General features: G+C 40.4%; 1 protein-coding gene across 1 annotated transcript in view; it reads left to right on the plus strand.

Annotated features, from left to right (window-relative positions):
- OSBPL8 (oxysterol binding protein like 8) overlaps nucleotides 1-21,846 on the plus strand; it is a 190,503-nt gene that overhangs the window by 52,954 nt on the left and 115,703 nt on the right. Inside the window, exon 2 of the mRNA XM_077832720.1 lies at nucleotides 9,729-9,837. The gene's annotated coding sequence lies outside the window, so the exon portion shown is untranslated. The remainder of the gene's footprint in view (nucleotides 1-9,728; nucleotides 9,838-21,846) is intronic.

Consider the following 21,846-nt stretch of genomic DNA (forward strand, 5'->3'; position numbering starts at 1 on the left):
CCCTCACACATCCTCATTTGCCTAGATCTTCTCCTGGAAGGGGTATTTGCACTTAGCCCCTCTGACTCAGCACAGCAGTTGTGCACTTCTCCTTCTCCATTCTGTCCTTTTTAAGAACAGAAGTACAGAAACGGATACAAGAAATGTACTTCTCATTGTGGAAAACCACAGATCAAGGAAATGCGAAGGCAGGTGGTGAAGCTCAAGTGCAGAAGAGAGCATTTTTGTGGGTGTGTGCTGCAACTTGACAAAATAAATTGTGATGCGTTGTGTTGTTGGATGTTTATATTGTACGTTGTGGGAGGGGGTGATTATACAAGAAAATTCTTGTTTTTATTATTGCCATGCTGTGGCAGACCCTTAAACTGAAGAGATAATTCTTCAGTTCAGGTGTTTAAGCTTGTCAAGGGGTCATTCGTGGATGTCCTATCCACATACTTGGCTTTCCAAGAATCTTCCATTTGCTGTCAAGTCCTGCCAGTCTCTGGCTCAGTTGCCTTTCCTCAGTTCTCCCTTTGACTTCCTTATATCTATTATGGGATTGCTATTGAGAACCTATCAATTTTGAATTATCAGAGGGAGTGCAGAAATTGAAGTATACACCTTGTTTTTCTGCTTATTAGTGCAGACTTGAAAAAAAATAGTGTCTTGTCATCTATAATGTCTGAATTCCTTATTCTGTACTTTGAATTGTAACTCTACTATTCTTACACTAGGATCTACACCTACTCATCTTAGACCTGAACTAATTTTTTAGAGAGCCCTTTTTGATGCTTTTTCTTGGCACTGTCTCTTATATACGTCAACAAAGTTATTTCAGATTCTTTCACAGGCTCTACAGAACTGAGTGTGTTGATAACCACATTGTGAGAATTATTTCCTGTAGGAAGCATGTTTGGAGTGCTATCATGACTCTCCAGGTCTTCAAAGTATAAACTATTTTGGTAGCTTTAGCTGCATTTCCGCCGTCGGTGTGATTCCAGTACAAATGAACTGTTTCTTAATTAATCTCCAGCTTCTTTCAGAATGCAGATATGGATGGTAAACTCTCTTTTGCAGCACTAGTAATTGAAGACAAATGTGACTATGCTATTTTAAAGGGGTTCTTGGTTTAGTATTGTAAATTGGGATCAATGTTGAGTAATATCTTTCACTAAGAAATGCCTACTCCCTATACTGTGCCTTGAAGATGGTACTCTGTTGGTTTTGTAGGCTAACAGGTATAGCAGGAGACCACAAAGCTCAACACTCCTAGTCAGATGTGTAATAGTATATTCTGCAATAATTAACTGATTTAGGACAATGTTAAGTTTTTTTTATATATTACACTGTGCAAGCTTCCAAGTGTTTTGAAGATTTATACACTTGTTTTGTATGTATGCATACCATACATAGGGATCACTGCATCCACCACCAAAATGTAGCCACCCCCGGACTGAAACCTGAGGACTGTTAAAAATGCCCAGCACCACTACACAAAATAGGCCAGGAAGGACTTACCTGAACTGAAATTTGATAGGATGTTGTGGGTGATGCTCATTCTCCTGCAAAAGGGATTGATATTTTAGACCAGTAGTTCTCTGGGGCCCACTGGAGGGGCCACGAGCAGGTTTCAGGGGGTCCTCCAAGCATGGCTGGCATTAGACTTGCTGGGGCCCAGGGCAGAAAGCTGAAGTCCCACCGCCTGGGGCTGAAGCCGGAGCTTGAGCAACTTAGCTTCACAGGGCTGCCTATGGTGTGGGGCCCCAGGCAATTGCCTTGCTTGCTACCCCATAACGCTGGCCCTGGCTTTTATATGCAGAAGAACAGTTATTGTGGCACAGACAGGCCATGGAATTTTTATAGAGTGGGGGTTGGGGGCTCAGAAGGAAAAAGGTTGAGAACCCCTGTTTTAGACCACAGGTGTTAAGATCTTATGACTTCAACATTTGAAAGTTTATATTTCCAGCAGTATGCTATTCAACACCATACTGAAGCAAATGGTCCCTATGGATTACCTGGGTGTGTTTTCTCAAGACTAAGTCCCATCAACAGGATTTTTCCTTGTTAACTCCTATCAAACTACGGATTTGGTGGAGATCCTGTTTCGTTACAATAATGAGACAAGACTAGATTTCAGTTGGACTGTTTAGTTGTACAAACTTGCATTATTGCAATCAGAATTTTTAGGTTTGCATGATCATTTCTTTCTTTCTGATAAAATGTAACTGTACAACAAAGAGCAATATATCCATCAATGGAAAATTAGTGAATTCAGAACTTAAGCCAATTGAGCAATGTGGTTTGTATAAATGTCACTGGTATTAGACTTAATTTAATATTTATATTTCCATAGTGCTCAAGTGTACCATTGTGCTAGATGCTGTCCAGATTCATGTCAAGATATAATCTATGCCCCAAAGAGCCTGCAGTCTGAAGGAAAGTGACCTACTGGGGAGGGGAGAACAGAAAAGAGGGATACTACAACAAATCCACCCAACACAATTTTTATGCACAAGCTTCTAAAATTATAAACTGACTGCCAACTATTCCCAGCTGTCTCTCAACCTAGCTCTTCTTAACTAAGGAGTAGGGGGGCGTGAAAGGTGGTATAAGATCCTAAATCATTGAGAATATATGCAGGGTCATAAAATCAGGTCTTGTCAGAATAAGTAAACTGCCTAGTAAAAATATAGTGTATTGCTTTTTGTGTCTAAGGTACGTGTATTAATGATGTGAAATTGCAATCTGTGCTTTTAGAAACCAAATAATTTCTACATAGCAAAATCTTGGGTGATGTCACTATGCAGAATTATTTTGCTAGCCTTTATCTTGTTGAGACCTTATTTCATCAGCAACAGTTTGGTGTACCCATTCTTCATTGCTTGTATGTTTTGAAGACTAAAAACAATAAACAGACTCCTTAAAATGTAAAGGAGGCATTCTAGGGCTGAAATTTATATGCAGGGCTCTGTGTAATATGATTATGCAGCTGTCCAATTTTCTCTTTTTCTTGCAAAATTATGCTATAAAATCCTAAGCTTTCATTTAGCCCAAGTCTATAGCCCTTGCAGTTGTGAAGATAACCCAACAGTGCAGAGTGTAAACCAAATAGCTTGGAACAGTAGTTCTGGGTGTCGTGAACAGAGCTCCTTATCTCCATTGAATACTGGCTCCGAATCCTAACTGAGGATACTTTAAACGTTGACATTGCTTCTCTGATCTTGGCAGAAACGTCAGGCTAATACTTCACCATTGTTGGATGTAAGCTAGTTACTGTCAGGATCTTGCTGGTGTGGCGAATGAAGAATTCTCTATCCTGTTTTGCGTAGAAGTGGAACAAGTGATACATCACTTCTCCCCACGGTTCCAAATTCCCAGGAAACAAAACCACCACCTACATCTTTCTGGCTGTCCAAAGCCCCATCTGCCAAAACCTCAGTCTTCCCGCTTAGAGCCTCTGCAATGCTGTTACATATTTTAATACAGAAATGACAATTGGGGTGAGGTGGGGTAGGATAGTGTGAAATGAAATTAAACTTAAATTTAATATTAACAAGAAAAACTACATATTGCACCATACTGGAAAGGAGCAGCAGCAGTGGGAGAGGACCTGTGGGAACCGTGTCACCTAGTGCAGAGGTCACTGACACCCATGACACAGGTCTAAATTACATTAAGTCAATACATATATCTGCCAGTCCCACAGTTTCTTATTACATCATAGTAACTTGAGGGAAATTGGAGAGTCCAACTGTAACTGAGATATATTGGGCTCCTGACCAAATAGTCACAACTAACTGCAGCAGTTTTCAGTTTAATAGTTTTCAGAATAATGGTTGAGCCATTTTGGAGTCTGAGAATGCAAATTTTACTTATACAAGAAATAATTCAAATATTTCTGATAGGTAAAAAAGTTTGTTATTTAGGTTAATAGTTAATATTTAATAGTCCCTTCCATAAGACCTCACTGTCATTGTGATTAGCAAGTAGGCCATCCACAAAAGGGTACTGAAAATGCTGGTTTACCTTGTGTGCCTTTTAGGTTGGTCAAAATACCTTTAATTTCCTTTAAGAATAACTTACTAAATGTAATGCTTTTCAATAAAGTGTAAGTTCATTCTAGCTTCATTGGAGAGCAGAGCCCTAAATATAGAAATTTGCATGTGTTGAACTATTCCTTCCCTTAACTGCTATCTTCAGTGTGACTATTAGTGCACCTTAAGTGATGGTTTCTTTTAACATGAGGGAAGGGTGTATGCAATATAAATACAAGTATTTGTTTCAATTGTACTGTCATGGTTACAGGACTGGTTGCACGCATTCCTTTTCTGGTCCTTCAGATGTAACATATCATGCCTTTACTTATCATGTGGTGGGATTTTGCAATTCTCTCACTCTAGAAAAACAGCGAAGAGACTGGTGGCACCTTAAAGGTAACAGATTTATTTGGGCATAAGCTTTTGTGGGTTAAAAATCCACTTTTTCAGACACACTGAATGAAAATTACAGATGCAGGTATAAATATACTGACCTGTTAGTCTTTAAGGTGCCACCGGACTCCTCACTGTTTTTGTGGATACAGACTAACATGGCTACTCCTCTGATATGTCTCACTCTAGACCAGGGGTTCTCAAACTGGGGGTCAGGACCCCTCAGGGGGTCACGAGCTGTCAACCTACACCCCAAACCCCACTTGCCTCCAGCATTTATAGTGGTGTTAAATATATTAAACAGTGTGTTTAATTTATTAGGGGGTCGCACTCAGAAGCTTGCAATGTGAAAGGGGTTGCCAGTAAAAAAGTTTGAGTTCCACTGCTCGAGACTGATCCCTAGGCTACAACTGTTCTTATGCTGTATGTTTGGGCACCTCTGGCTCTTCCCTTGAGGAGTCTCGCCAGAGGGTGTAACTTTTAAGATGACAATCTTCTTAAAACAGAACTATTGGGGTAAAAGCAAAGCTTTTAGAAAGGATATTAAGAGTCTGTGCGTGTCTCTTACCTAAAGGCTTATCCCCCGCTGGTTGTCCTTGGCAGGCCTAATTTCTTCAGACATCTCCAACAGGCTTCCAATGTCTCAGCCTGGTGCTCCAAAACACCTACATCATTCTCTTGAGAGAGGGTCCCTTTTTAAAACTGAGAATGCTCTCTTTTTTTGTTCTTTTCCATTCCTGGGCTTTGGCCATTCTGGTCAAAAACCAGTCGTGTAAGTTGGCTGGAGCCAGAGTAAAATCCTCAAAGCTAATAGATGTGGCATTGTCCCTTAACAATTCTGAAGTGTTTGAGAAGTGGCTATCCTGAGCCATTATTTTCCTTCCTGCTTGCGTTTCCCAACAGCCTCTTATTAAATGTATATAGTCATACAATTAACACCTCAATTGCCAGGCCAAAATACAGTATACATAAATTACAAAGCAGCTCAAAATCAGTGACGTATCCACAGAGTATGAACAAATTTTATTTAAAATATACAAAAATATTCTTGAGACAGAAAATCTTGGAACTCTCTTCCTTGCACTGCCACAGACTTGCTGTATGTGACATTGGCTAAGGCACTTAACCTGTGCCTCTCTGTAGAATGCATATTTATATATTTTACCTGGTGACTGAGGTTTAAATCATTTAACTTTTAAAATATGTTGAGCTGCTTGGGGGAAAAAAAACAATCACATTATATTTTTAAATATGCAGCATTGTTGTACCATGACGGTCCCAGGATATTAGAGAGACAAGGTGGGTCAGGTAGTGTCTTTTACTGGACCAACTTCTGTGGGTGAGGGAGACAAGCTTTTTGGGGTTACACAAAGCTCTTCTTAAGGTCTGGGAAATGTATTTTTAAATAAGCATTTTGAAACCAAATCCTACAGAAGACCTTCTGTGGACCCAAAATAAGTGGTGGGTGCAAAATTTGAAAGCTTCAAACTTTTATTTTTTATATAACAGTGGCCTACTATGTGAGACCACTGTTGGGCCAAGCAGCATTTTTGAAGGGTAAAGAAAATAGTTGATACGGTATACAATCAGGGAGTTCTGATGACATTTCAGTAAGTTTGAGTGAAATCAGAATCCCTTCATTGTTTTCATTACCTTATCCATCTCAGTAAATATAGACTGCCCTCCCTTTTCTCCAAGGAGCTATCAGTGGAATTTTCTCACTGGTAATCAAAAGAATCTCTCTCTTGAAATATCTACTGCTGTCACAGGTAACTCCAAAGAGGACTGTAGTAGGTTGCCAGCTGTCATTGTTGTCTCTGGTCTTGCTATACTTGATTATGTGACAAGCTGTTTATATTAATATATTGTTCTCATGGTTATGGAGTAAAGCTTGAAAATGTGACCCAACTGCACCCTAAAGATTGAAAAGCCAGAGGCAAATGACTCAAAATACATTTTTTTAAAATCTCATGATTCTTAAGCAAATCTCATGATTTGGCCGTGTAGGTTGTAACTTAGAATTTTTGAATGTTCTGTGGTTTGCCATATTGATATAACTGAAAGACTAGAAGAAGAAACTTTTACGGTATTTTCAGTTTGTTGACTGTGCGCGTTTGACAACACTTAATGTATAATCACTTGCATTGTTTGGTGAATTTCTGGCCTTGCTTCCGACATCAAAATCCTGAGGGGCAATGGAAGGAAGAGGATATACTATCCCAGGCCTAACTGACTCTGCTCCCCAGACTTCCCAAAATCCTTGGGAAGTCTGGGCTTTTTCTGCTTTCTGGGACCCAAGGAGGAGTCTCCAAAGGTCTACAGAAGACCTACAACTTCCCCCAACACACACCCTACCTGGGACCCAGGGGGTAACTACAGACAGACAGGGCAGTGGGCAGCTAAGAAGTGTGTTTCAGTCCCAGGGACTCCTTTGCGGATCTCAGGGAGCAGATAAAGTTGGTGGGAGTTGGAGAATTTACTGCTGCTATTGTTAGTGCCACTATAGAGGAAGAGGCATGGAAGATGGGTGCACAGAGAAGAGGATGAGAACATAATTATTGTGCGCTAAAGCCTGATCTCACACTCACTGAAAAACACATACAAAGATAATCTAGGAAGCACAGAAACCTGTCTAAAGTTTTGCTTTAAAATGAAAACTATACATTCTGAGTCAGACATCCGCTGTTGTTGGATAATTAAATATTTTAACAAATTTATGAATATGAAAAGACTGCTTTGAACATGTATGTAATCTGGAAAATTGATCATTTTTTGTATCACTTTAAACATTTTAGTGTTTTAGTGGATTAAATATCTTCAGATAGCTTAGTACTGATGAATAACACAATAACAGCCTAAAATGGTAGCTGGAGGTGGGGATAAAAATGGTAAAGAACAAAATTGTTTTCATGTTTCTAAGGAGTTGTTGGGGGAAAATGGCAATTCATTTTTGAAAAATGAATTTTTGGTATTTTGTTAATCTGAATTCCCTGTACACTGTGTATAAGAGAGAGCTTTGGCACATATGTAACTTCTGGAACTGAAGCTGCTGAAAGATACTTCATTTGTCAATGAATTGTTTTTCACCCCAAGTAACTTAAAATGAGTTTTTACTTTTATTTGTTAATTTTCTAAAAATAATTGTTTGCCTTCTGCATCACCTTGAGTTGACTCCTTGTGACCTTTCTGTGTGTGGTGGGAAATATGAACAGTGTGTCTTTTAAAGGAAAAGTTTTTAGCCAAGTACTATGTATAGATTTTCAGTACTTCAAACAATAACATCAAAACATAAAGCTGCCACACTGTCTTGAGTAATCAACTATATGGCACGTCACTACACCACCTCAATCCACATCAATCCTGTGATCCTCTAATAAAGAACATTAGTCTTGCAGTTTCTAGCCACAATAGAAGATATGAGTGCAACGGCAACAGTAAGCCCTTCCTTCATTACTTCTAAATTTTCTCTGATTAAATATTGTGTTGGATTTATTAAAATAACTGTTAGTTTTATACACGATTCCTATAGGAATTTTAACTAATGCATACTGTAGTTATACAACTTTAAAACAAAAAAACTTTATGGAATGTTCTGATACTGCTGAACAATTGTTCATGGTGGAATTTCTGTCCTGGTGTATAGACGTACTGATACTGTCTCAAATTACATGATCTTGTACGCTATCTCTCTCCCTCACACCTGGCCTCAATTTGTTGTGTACATTAAACAGTGAATGGGGGACCAGAGCAGTGTTCCCTCTAATTTTTTCCACCCATGTGCGGAATGAATTTTGTTATGTGCGCCAATATGGCGGTGATGTGTGACACATCACCTCCATATTGGCGCACATAACAAAATTCATGTTGTGGCTGTGGGGCTGAGGGGTTTGGAGTGTGGAAGGGGGCTCAGGGTTGGGATGTAGGGGTGCAAGGGCTCCGGTTGGGGGTGTGGGCTCTAGGGTGGGGCCAGGGATGAGGGGCTCAGCAGTGGGGCAGAGGGTTGGGTGCAGAGGTGTGTGGGCTGCAGCTGGGGGTGCTGGCTTTGGGGTGAAGCCACGGATGAGGGGTTTGGGGTGCAGGAGGGTGCCCTGGGGCTTTCTCTCTCCCTGCAACAGCAGCAGCAGCAACACCTGGGCTGGAGGGGAGAGGTGCCCCCCATGCTGTGGCAGCTCTGGCCTGGGCCTGCAGGATAGGTGCCTCTTCCCTGGCGGCAGTAGATGGTTCGTTTTGGGGAAGGGTCGCCTGTGCCAGGGCGGGGCAGGGCTGCACCTGGGGTCGGGCCAGGTCAGGCTGCAGCAGAGTTGGGGCTGGTGGAGGGGCACCCCGGCTGCGCCAGGTTGGGGGCCAGGCTAGGTTGAGGCCGGGGGAGGAGTGCCTCTTCCCTGGCAGGTCACTGGCTGCGACAGGTCGCCGAGTGGGTTCCCTGAGCGCCTGCGTGGCGCTAAATAGGCTGCTGTGTGGCTGCATGGTCACGCAGCTTACAGGGAACTTAGGTCCAGAGCAATTCATATCTGTTTTTGAGGGTTTTATAGTGTGATGTGAACAAGCGTGGTATCGTAGCACCCTATCCTTGTTCCATACAAAACATTGCATCATGTATAGGGAATAAGGCAGTGGTCCTGAGGAAGGGGTGGAATGATCCTGTGTGTCTTTTGACTGGAAGCTAAAAAACATGGATCCAGTCCCCAGCTCGTCCAAAAATGGCACCATAAGTATCAAAGTCGCTTAGTCTCTGTGCCTCAGTTCTGTTTAGAGTACTACTTAAACTGTGGTGAGAGATCTTAAAAATTCATAAAAATTTCTGACTAAATTGAGTGCTACAGAAAAGCTTGTAAAAGAAAACCATTCCTTGTTCAATGTAGGGTTTGGATGTTGTTCAGTATTTGAGGCCTGGAGCTACACATTGAACTAAGAGGATGTAAAAAGATACAGAAGAATCTGCTTTTTGCTTGTTGTTGTTAATTCACTGGCCTTTGTCAGCTCTATGCCTTGAATGTGTGGGATCCTGTGGGGAAAATGACATGTTATATTTTAAGACTATCACAACGCATGTGCAAAATAGGCAACTTTAACGTGATCATTTCTTGAGTTTTGGACGCTTCATTTTGCAACCTTAATTTTCCTTTAATGTAGGCCCTTTGTACAGATAGTATGTGGAATCTTTGAGGACATATGATATAAATGGCATATGGTAGCAGTTAAGTCATTATTTTTGTTGAACACTGCTCTAGTGTATTATTGTTAAAGAACACTAGGGATATCTGGTTGCAATGTTAATTAATTTCAGCCATTGATGATTGATTTGTTCTCTTCCAGGATATGCAGGTTTGCAGCATGGAGGAACTCTAATTGAAAGAAATACTGAGACAAGGCCTCTTTCAACATGGAGACTGTTTTATTTGAAGGGGAACCCGACAGAACTTCGGTGAGTAACGTCAAGGTGATTGAACGTATTCAAACTAAATTAATGTTGAGGGTTTTTTAGGATCATTGATCTTGAGTTTCTATCTTAAATTGCCGGTACTTATTTGTCAGTGTGTGTTAAAAGTAAATTTTATATCCTATCAGCAGGGGTGACATGTATCAACACTTGTTAAGCAGGGCCTGCCTGGTAACCTTGTAGTAGTACTTTTCACTACCATGGAAGAAATGTTTGATTCCTGGACTTGGTACTCACTGTTAGGGGAGGTAAGGTAGTAGAGGGCATTTCTGTCAGTCTTGCTGATCAGCATATGGGCAGGGCAGACTAGCTTTCTTTTTCCAGTCTGTGATTGGTAACTGACATACTGCTTCATGAGATAAGGGGTAGGAGGAATGGTAGGGATTCCCAGGACTTTTTCAAGGACAATGCGTACTTTCCATGGAGGATTGTAAGCTCTGGGGCAGGGACCATGTCAACTTCCATACTGCACCTAGGTCTGTGGAGCCCTAATACTGGTGGAGGTCTATAGGTGCTACCATATTTAAACAACTATGTTAACATACTAAGTAAAATAGTGACAGGTTTCAGAGTAGCAGCCATGTTAGTCTGTATCCGCGAAAAGAAAAGGAATACTTGTGGCACCTTAGAGACTAACCAATTTATTTGAGCATGAGCTTTCGTGAGCTACAGCTCACTTGATGCATCCGATGAAGTGAGCTGTAGCGCACGAAAGCTTATGCTCAAATAAATTTGTTAGTCTCTAAGGTGCCACAAGTACTCCTTTTCTTTTTAAGTAAAAATAGTGAAGATGAACTGCTGAAGCCTTTATATATGAGCAGGCTTAGAAGAACTAGATTTTTACTGGTAAATGTTGAACATAGATTTCGTCATACAAACGCTAACAGACAAAAAATATTTCCATCGCTGCTGCTGATAAATGTACAGATAGGCAAAGTAAGAAAAATGCTCTTTGAGACATTAGAATTTGATTTTACAGATATTTACTTTGTATATTTTGACAAGTGATGTTGACAATTTGAATTTTTAAAAGTTATAAAACTTTTAATTTTTTGAGTGTTAACATCTACTATCATTAAATGATCATCTTACACCCCCATGACTGAAAACTGAAATAAATAAAAATCAGAAAAATGCTGAAGCCATAATTTTGCGTTACTGTGAAAACTTAAATCAGTAAAAATAACTTAAAATATTATCGTTTAAGATTACCGAAAAAAAATCATCCAAGCTTATTTGTGAGGTTTTGATGACACAAGATGCCCTAATGTTTATTTTTTTTTTTGGTGGAGGGGGGTGGGGATGTTTATTATATCTAGGGGAAAGATATAGCTTTTGATCTTCTTCCCTCCACATGGACAATTGTTTAAAAGATTGTAATTTACTTGGTAAAGAGTCCAATACTAAATGAATTTCCATGAGGGGCCTGTTACCTACAGTATGGTCTAGTGGGATGTGACTTTTTTTTCTTCTGAAGTCATTTTCTGAGCTAATCACCTCCCTTCAAAAACAAAGCAAAACTCACTTAGAATCTTTCCTTTCTTTAGTGAGAATAAAGGAATGCTTGAATTAATTCAAGAATTTTTTTTGACTTACATGATAAAACTTTTTGGTCACCAATAAAAGCAAAAAGAAAATCTTACAGCAGTATTTGGGCCATAGAAATAAGTAATCTAAAGCAGCTGTTTTACCAGGACACAATCAATAATATGGAAAATGTGCTTCTATCTGGAGATGAGTATAAAGTGAGCTACTTTACAGCCTACAACAGTGTTGGATCTCTCCTTGCTCATTCAGAATTACGAGGAGTCTGGTGGCACCTTAAAGACTAACAGATTTATTTGGGCATAAGCTTTGTGGGTAAGAAACCCACTTCTTCAGATGCATGTAGATACAGACTAATACGGCTACCCCTCTGATACTTGACATCATTCAGAATTGAACTCCTCCATGGGAGAGGGTACTCTCCTTTCCATGCCCTTTGTTCACACCTTGTGCATCAGATATCAACCACAATATAGGGCCTGTTTGAAGAAACTCCCTGTTCCTCTAAAATATGTCCTGTGGTCATGGTACCTTATTTGCAATGATGAGAATCCTGCACCTTTCCTCTGTTATCAACATTTAGCAAATATAGAGATAAGGTAAATTGGAAGGCAATGCAGCCAACTTCAAGTGTGTGGTAGTGGACCTCCTTGACATGCTTTAAAAATGAGATCTATAGAGTAGGTTTTTCTAAGTTCATTAAGGCTACGGATACACTATCCTGCGGTTTGGACTGTGGTGGGTGTGAAGAGCACTGCGCACCAAAGTGCTGCACTGTAATTCCCCCAGGTGGACCCTGGTTTGCGTTAATGTAGTCCTGTTTGAATAGAACTACATTAATATGAACTAGGAACCTTTTAGCTTGTGCCTATTTGGATCACATGGGAGAATTACAATGCAGCACTTTGGTGCATACTGCTATTCACGCTCCCAATGTCTGAACTGCAGGGCAGAGAAGACAAGCCCTAAATCTAAAATGTTGTGAATTCTCCTCAGAACTGATGTTAATGTTAACATTTTATTTAGTGTTAAGTACTTTTTTCCACTGTTCAGCATTGCTTGCCAGATTAATACTTACAATAGCAATTAAGTTTGACAAATGTGTACCTTGATTATAGGCGGAGTGTGAAGTATCATTTTCATGTTTCTATTTTTTACCACAGCTATTGTGTTAGAAGTGTTTTTCAAACTGTCAGCACAATTAAAAGTTTCTCTTTTGGGGCCAAACCTTATCTAAGTACAGTATCTAATTTCTTAGACTACTATACGTTTTAGTTTAACATTGCCTGAAGATTTTGATTTGCTTAAAGTATTTGAAAATCAATACAGAAATATTACTACTGCATTTAGGATCAGTACAATATTTCATTTCCTTCTTAGTTTTGAAAATCCTTTGTGCACAAATAGCCGACATCTTACAGGTTTTGTATTTTTGAAAGCTCTCCTTCCAGAGGAGTATGAATAGGACTGCCAGACCTCCCGGATTGGCTGGGAGTCGGGGAATTGGGCTCAATCTCCTGGAGGCTACTGAAGCCAATCTGGAATATTTTAGGCCGCTAAAAGTCTGGCGGCGCATTGGGGCCAAGGCAAGCTCCCTATGTGCCATGGCGCTCTGCATGGTTCCCAGAAGTGATTGGCATGTCCAGTTAGGCACAAGGGCGTCCAGGGGTTTTCTGTGCATTGCCCCTGCCCCGAGTGCCAACTCCGCAGCTCCCCATGGATGGGAACTGTGGCCAATGGGAGCTGCGGGGGCAGTGCCTGTAGGCAGGAGCAGCATGCGGAGCTGACAGGCCGCCCCTGAGCCTACGAGCTGGACTTGCTGACTGCTTCGCAGAAGCCGCCCGAGGTAAGTGTAGCCCGACCAGAGCCCGCCCCGCACGCCCTCCTGCACACACCCCAATCTCCTGCCCCAGCCCTGATCCCCCTCCTGCACACAAACTCCCTCCCAGAGCCTGCACCCCAAACTCCCTCCTGCACCCCAACCTGACCCAGCTCTGAGCCCCCTCCCAGAGCCGGCACCCCAACCCCCTGACCCAGGCTCAGCCTGGAGCCCCCTCCTACACTCTGAACTCCTTGGCCCCAGCCCAGAGCCTGCACCCCATTCAGCAGCCCAACACCCTGCCCCAGGATCAGCCTGAAGCCTCCTCCTACACTCCGAACTCCTTGGCCCCACCCCCCAGCCCAGAGCTTGCATCCCCTCAGTACCCCAATACCCTGCCTGAGCCCGGTGAAAGTGAGTGAGGGTGGGAGAGAGCGAGTGAAGGAGGGAGGGGGGGTGGGACAGGTGTGGGGCAATGGTTTTTGGGTTTGTGTAATTAGACAGTATGAATAATATGACAAGCAAGTGTGGATAGCCTAAACTTGAATTTATCCACTAGAGTCCCAAAAGAGAGGAAACTTGCTGAAGTATACAGTATCACTGTGTAATATTGAGGGGTTTGAGTAGTGGGAGCCAGAATTAATAAGGGCTTTTAAAAAAAATTCCTTCACTTAATCTTGGTGTGCTCTGACCTGGTTGCTTTTGTTCTAGTACTGGGGGAAATAAATGATGACTTAAATTTTCTATTGCCCGAGTCACATAGTACTGTATTTCCCTTCTTCAGACTGGAGAGAATTCTGCCTCTGTACAGAAGCACTGGACTGCCATGGTGCTCTAAATTGTAAGAAGGCTGAACTACTGAGCTTTTCATAGGCTTTTGTAGCTTCCTGTGACTTTCATATGTTCTGAAATCTGTGGGTTACTCACAGGATCCAAGCTCAGGCTGGCCTTCAATTGATGCATGTATTGACTAGGATTCTGTTCATTCACATTGGGATGTATAATCTAGAGCAGATGTTCCCAAATTGGGGTCAATGGGCCGCTTACTGGCTAGTTTACATTGTGCTGGCTATTCTTTTTTAAGCTGAGAAGAACAGGAGGCGGGGGTACAATCATATAAGAACATAAACATGCAGTGTGATTCCTTTTCGTCAAAAGATGAGCCATTATTGGAGTAAAGATGACAAAAAAAAATATTGCCTAATATTACTTACTACAGTGGGAAGTGATCAGTGTGATCACAAATGTGAGTGGGAAAGTAGCTCATGACTCAATTTCTTTTAATATTTCGTGTATACTGTGAGTGTTTGAACTCTCCAGCTCTACAGTTCATGCCCTCTCCTCTGCTGGTGAGGGAGGAGATCTTGGAGTAGGACTGGTGGCAGGATCGCACTCATGCTACAGCTCTGCTGTTGGTCCATAGCAGAAGACATCTCACGTCATCCACCTAGACTCAATTGCTGGGTTGGTAGAGAGCAAACAATAGGCTGTACACTTCTGTGGCTTTTAGAGTATGGCTTTCTTGTCCAATTAAAGTCCGTGTTTGTTCTATGCATGCATTTGGAAAATGGGGAAGCTCAAAAGAGCTAGTAATTTAGTTAGAAAAAAGCACCTATACTAACTCTCCTAGCTGTTCTGGTGATGCAGTTCTCAAACTCTCAACTTTAATTCTTGCTTCAGAATAATTTGGTTGTAGCTTGTGTATTTGGGTGGTGGTATTGAAATGCATGATCAAGAGGGCACAATAATATCAGTTTTTCACATGTGAATCTTGTTTCAATTTTGGAACCCTTGGAAACTTTTTTTTTCCTTTTGTTTATCTCAAGCTTTGTTCATGGAACTGCAGAGAAATATCTTTAACTTCTCTTCCCGTAAAGTAACTTGGTTACTTCTGGGAACTGTTGTCCAAAAGCCTGAACTGTGATTTTGCATGACTCATGAGATGTGGTAACTCCTGTGTGTGGATTGGCTGGGCTTGGTTTTAGAAATGAATTTTAAAAGTAGGAAATGTTAGTATAAAGGGGTTTTTTTTGTTTTTTTTTTTAAGCATGTCTCAAAAGACATAAGATACACTGAGACTCTGCTGTTGTGCAACCAACAAAGTTAGTATGTTTTAAACATCCTAATCTTCTGTTCTCAATGATGTGTTTTATTTCGCACCTTCTTTTCCCTTTTTGTGGGTGATTTAAATGGATTCTAATCTGAGCATTCTCTAGCTATATTTTGAGTGTTTAGATGAAGATTAGGTGGTGGTGCCTTCAGAAGTTGGAATACTGCTTGGCCAAAACTTGCCTATGATCATTAAAATTCAATCAGCCGAAATCCTTCCCAATTCTGAACTTTTTTGTTAGTGGTATTAATAGTAGCACCTGGGGTCCCACATACAGATTGAGGCCCTGTTGTGCTAAGCGCTTCACATACACCTAATAAGACAATACCTGCCCTGAAAAGCATACAAACTAAATAGATCCAGGGTGGGGGAAAAGGAAGTATTATTCCCATTTTACATACAGAAGAGCTGAGGTACAGATGACTTGTTCAGGGTCATTCTTCCTCTTTCTTTCTCTCCTTGTAGTTTTTTCTTGTAGAGCCATAGGTTCATTATTGCAACTATGCAACAACTGCAGCATAATATAATGTTCTCCAGGTCACATGCAGATATTGTGTGCTATGTGTAAACTGACCTCTCAGAGTAGGGTTATTGTGTTTATAATTTGAAATACACTGACAAAGATTTAGCAGTGGTCCATTGCAATGATGGTATAATTTACTCAGCAGGTGAGAGATTGTGGGAGGGAATTACACTGTGGTAGAATATTGTTGAATGATAGAAAAAATAATAAAAGTGATCATCCAACAAAAATAACAGGGATTTTATTTACACTGGAACAAACAGAACTGGACTCCACGTACTTACAATAATGTTTAATATATGAAGTATATAATTAAAAACCTGATTCAAATACCCACATACATGCACATGTGTGTTCAAATGCACGCGCATACTAACTTACTGCTAAGTCTACTTAACTAAATATAACCCTCTAAATAAAAAAAAAATCTCTGTCTCTGCACAGGCTATTATCTTATAGGTTGTTGTTATTTTTAGTTCAAGGTTCCCCTTTTCTCCAAATATCTCACAGGGTACTCTCTTACACCAAAGTCAGTCTCTGAGTCTCAAGCACCTCTTGTGACTTCCTGAAGAGATGGTCTTGACTCCAGAGATGCTTGCTTCCTAGGGTGCATGTTAGACTAGACCCACTGGATCTGAAGGACCTTTGGTTCTCCTGTTCTGGATATCTGGAATAACATGAATCAATGATAGGAATGACTAGATCCAATGATCAGGAACATAAAGGAATGGATGCTCAAGAACACGCGATTAAACATGGATTGACTTGACCAGCCAGCTTTAAACTGACTGGATCCTCTCCTGCGCATCTGTCTGTCCTGCCCAATCTCAGCCTCTCCACTTACTATCAGTTTCTCTCAGTCCCGGTTTCTCTATGACACTCTGGCTGTCCTCTCCCCTCACCCTGTTTCTCTTGGGTTACTCATAGTTTCTCTCAGACTCTCCCTCAGGTTCTCCCCATCTGCCTCTGTCCCTCAAATGTTCCCCCCTCTTCTCCTCCATCACTTCCCCTCCCCCTGAGGGGAGGTGCCACCTCCTCCCACTTTTGCAGAGGGAGCACCACCTCTTCTCCATAGAACAATGACAGTGCATTCACCCTATATCATATGTCCCTATACAAGGTTGAGTCCCTTAATCTTAATTACATATGCTTTAATTGTAAGAAACATAACTTCCAATATTTCTAAGATGACATCAGAAGTGATCCTCCATCCCTAGCTGCCATTCTGCTGGGTCTTTATGCTGCCAATGTCAAACTGTATAATGCATCTTGGAGTGCACAGACTTGGAATTTAATACAATTTATTAATTCAAAAAGCAAGTATCAAAATATCCTGGTTTATACTAGCCTCTTTTTCCTAAACTTCCCACTGTTTCAGCTTCCCTGGCGGTAGCAGTAGTGGGAATGTCAATATAGGTAAGAGACTGGTAGCCAGTTGTGTCTTTATCACCATCTTGTGTAGACCTGCTATGACCATAATTGGCCCACATGGTGGTAAAAGTGCTTTCAGTCACAGGCCATCATAATACTGGTGGAGCTGAAGTGGGGCTAAGAATAGCAGGAATTATTTTGGAGCAAAAGGCTACTGTTGACATGGTATGTTTTGAATGTGCAATCAATAGAGGGAATCTAAAACACATGCACTGTGTACTGGGTGCTGAGAAATTAATGGACTAAATTCAAATGTATAATGCTAGTTTAAACTGTGATCTAGGCCTGAGTTCTACTTGATAAATCATTTCCACTTTTGTTCTTGTTTTGTTTTTGATTTTTCGCTCCTAGGGCTGAGTTGGTTATCCTACTCTGTCCGTGTTTCATTTGGTTTTGAGTAAGAACAAGGTCATATTTGTTTAGGGACAGATTCAGTCTTAAGGACCTCCCTTCCTCTGTATATTCTAGAGTCCCTATAACTATCTGCAAGGCTTTTCTGCTTAAGACAATTTAATCTTTGAGCATTATGATATTTTATTCAACTTTGCCTTTTTGAGGTATACGTTTTTCCTTTTGACAGGGTGGCTGTATCTCTGAACAACTTTATTTCTGCATTGTTCAAACATAAATATGATTCTGGCCCCAAAATATAGTTTAAGTGATAATGAAAAGGGAACTTGCTGATGGTGTGGGAATGGGAAGAAAGTGTAATTTCCATGGTAGCAGATGTTTTGCTGCTTGTCTTTATTCTAAAAAAAAAAATTATCTATTTTTAGGAACAGCAATGGGAGCAGATAATTCCAAATCAGAGAAAGTGACAAAAGGCTAACTGAAAAATAAGATCTGAGGAGGAATTAGGAGTAGAGCGAGACTTCTTGGCATATAGGGAGAGGATGTTTGGGCATGGGGTGGTACAAGAAAAGACATATTATTGCAAGTATGAAGGAGATAAAGTGAAAGTGGTTGGCATAGAGGCCTTAGAGATGGAAGATCAGAGGTGATAGCCAGCCAGGTGGGGGCAGATCTTAAAGCCTTCAAGTTGAACAGAGTTTGAAGGTTGATGTGGAAAGAAATCAGTGATCAGATTTAAGGGAAAGGTGACACAGTTGAAAGTGGTGTGAGACAGATGATTTTAAATTTGATATTTTTGGAGAAATGAAAAGGGTGGTGAGGAGGAGCCTACACAAGTCCAGTCTTGTGTGCACCCTTAAAAGTAGTGGATACCTTGAATTGTGTTAAGATTGAATGTAAGAGGTTAGGGACAGTAATGTGCAGAGTATCTAACTGTAGATGAGTTATTTGTTTAAAAACTTCCAAGAGGGTAAAGGGGAGCAAGACATATTTTTGATGTTCATGGCACTTTTAAATATTGACAGGAACCTGTTATTCATCATCTAGCACACCAATGTATAACTTGCACGCTAGGTAAAAGGTTTTTAAAATAAAACAAGACTGTTTTAGTTCTGACTAGAAAACTGTTCATCTGTTAATTATTTGTATTGTATATTTTTGTTGCTCTAAAGCAGAAAGCTATCTTAATATTGCCTCTGTAGAACTGTGAACCAGTAATATAGCTTTGGTTCTTCTTTGTTGTCTAACAACTTCTTGGGTTGCATTTTCATGTGTAGCTCTTATGGAAGCAATGAAGTGTGGTAAAGTATCTCTAATATTACTACTTTCCCCTCCCCACTGTGCCCCTCTACTTGAAATTGTTAGTATATTGGTCAAATGAAACAGTCCTACAAACTTTGTAATTATATTTGTCAAACTTAAAGAACTTCAGAAAACCTTGTAACTGTTCTTCTTGGGCTATTGATGGGCTATACAGAGAATCTGAAAGTCTGGACACACTCTCAAGGGAGCGTACAACCTAAATTTATATCAAAATGTAATCTTATTGCTGACTGGAAGAGCTGTTTAGGACAGGAACATTTGTTTTATGTACATAAAGCCATTCTATGAAAAGAACAAAACTTTATCTGAAGCAAAACTGTTTGCTGCATTTGCAACTGTTGTGTATGAAATGTAAGCTTTTTTTACCAATCTTTGATTTGTACAATAGATTAAACTTACTGTTACACTGTTATTTTAATGTTCAACTGTGGGTTCTTCGTTATTTGTATTCAAGTTGTATAATCAGCTCTTTGGACAGTTATTGGTCTATCATGAAAAAGCAGTAGCTTTTCCATAAAGGTTACAGTTATGTTACTGTTTTAAAGCGATATTTTGCTCTCTTGCTAAAATCTATTTAGTCAACTAAGTCTGAAAATCGGTAAAAACAAGTCTTGAGCTTCTTTACAAAATATACCAAAATTTAGGTCTTTTGAACAAGGGGGTTTCTGACAGAGGTGACCACACAAAAAAGATATTTTCAAAGTTGCAAAAGCTTTCTAACACTTTTTTCCCCTTAATAAAAATAGAGGGTCGGGGGGAGGGACATGAACTTAGTTTACCAAACTCTCCTAAGCAAGATTTTTAATCTGTGATACCAAAATTTAGTTGCATGAAACATGAAGCATTAAGTCTTGCAGCTCCAAAAAGGAAAATGCTAAAGATAACCAGGTTCCTGTGAATTCATAAGGGTACAACAGAAATCCTAAATTTTCATTTATAAAATCTGAGGTGAGCATCCTGCCTTCTCCCCTGCAGAGAGAGCTCAAAATATTACAGGATTCTAGTGAGGGTTGTTACTGGGAAAAAGGGCTCATAAGTGAGGCTGCTTGACAGGCTGTGTTAGTGGCTGAGACACAGAAGGAAGTGATCTCAGAAGTGGTGGCAATCAGGAGGAGATTGCAATTATGGGGAAGACGAGCTGTGGGCCAGGAGGGCAGGCGCTGCTGCCATCCCCCAAACAGCTGCAGCTTGGATGATTGTTGCTTTCCGGATTTGCAGACTGGATCGTAGGTGAGCAGGAGTACTTTGGAGGAAAGTGGGTTTTTCCTAGAATGTATAGAGGGACTGCCATGGGTAGACAAGTCTGTAGGAAGTTAGAGAGCCCCTAGCTTTTTCGCTGCCTTATCCTATGTCACTACTTTAAACTAACGACGTTCACCAGGCAGACTTTAAGGTGGAGTTACGATTGTGGCCACACAAAGCTACCCATAGTCATTGTGCTCTTCCTGAATGTGGGAGCTTAAATGCCTAAATTCTGATACTAGAAAACCAGGAAATTTACAGATAAGGGTACTCTGTCCTCCAATATCTCTTACAAAAATGTTAGGTACAACTTTAAAAAGAAGTTTTCAGTGTGTACTTGTTCTGTTACTATTAGAAATTCATGGCCCACTTTGCTGATACAAATAAAAGGGTTTACCCCAAGACTCCATGGAAAAGAGCCCTTTGCAGGAGGTGCAGAGCCTGTTCTTCTTGCTTTCCACAGGAGACCCTGGCAACAGGGATGGGATAGAGTGGCTAGAGGATCAGCACTGAGATAAATTCCATTGTCACTCTTCAAGTCTTATCGGTCCAGCATTTTTTTGTAACCATTAAAGGTCAAATAATAGAAATGGTTTATAAACATTGATCTACATATGCTATTTAAATCAGTCTGAGAAATTAGTAAATACAGTTGGGATGATCACTTAGGTTCAGGTTCAGCTCTGGTGGTAAGGTTTTGATATATATGCACAGAAGACTACAATTACAACACCATGAAATTTCAGATTTAAATATCTGAAATCATCATGACATTTACGATTTTTAAAACCCATGACTGTGAAATTGACCAAAATAGACTAAATTTGGTAATAAACAGTAGTTTGCAAAAATAGCCTTAATTATTGACTTCTGACAGTGAGATGATCCTTTTTAAAATAAATCCTTTAACAATCTGGTTGTGTAAAATTTTCAAAAGCAGCTAAATCCTACTGGAAGTCCAATGGGACTTAATCATCTGAGTGACTCAGGTGCTTTTGAAAATTTTACCCTTGGTCTTTATCTTTCTGTTAGATACAGGCAACATAATATCCATAGTCCATGAAGAAAAAACAATTAAGTTTACATAGGTATGTGTGCTTAATCATGAGCAGTTTAGGTGAACAAACAGCAACTTAACGCTGAGCTTAAAAAAAGGGTCTTATTTATAACAAGTGTATATATTAAACTTATTTTAATGTTTTTTCTAAAGACTATTGCTCACTTATCTTAAAAAATTAAGTATTTATTGGAAAATATTGAATAGTCCCTCTAGATTCTGGAAAGGAGAATGCATGTTTCACACAGTTTTATGGCATGTTTATGAAGTATCTGAGTATTGGAGAATTTTTCTGGCTAAAAGTGAGCCCATGACTGTTTCTGGATATGAAACTTTCTGTGGTTTGATCTGTGGCAACACAGGACTCAGTCCTTCCTCCTTGCTCTGACAGATGACTGCCAATTGCTAGGGGGTCCTTCTTTTGCGTTTCCAGTTTTGGATTCCTGCCTCAGTCAGAGCAACATACAGGACAGAGGCTGTCTGATGCACCTGTGCACGTTAATGCTCCATGACCTATCTGGCAGCAGGGCACTCGTGAACTTGTATCTCCAGCTACACCTATGAAAGAGGTGCCTGTTTCCATCCTTCTATGG

This window comes from Eretmochelys imbricata, chromosome 1 (assembly GCF_965152235.1).
Source record: "Eretmochelys imbricata isolate rEreImb1 chromosome 1, rEreImb1.hap1, whole genome shotgun sequence".
NCBI lineage: Eukaryota > Metazoa > Chordata > Testudines > Cheloniidae > Eretmochelys > Eretmochelys imbricata.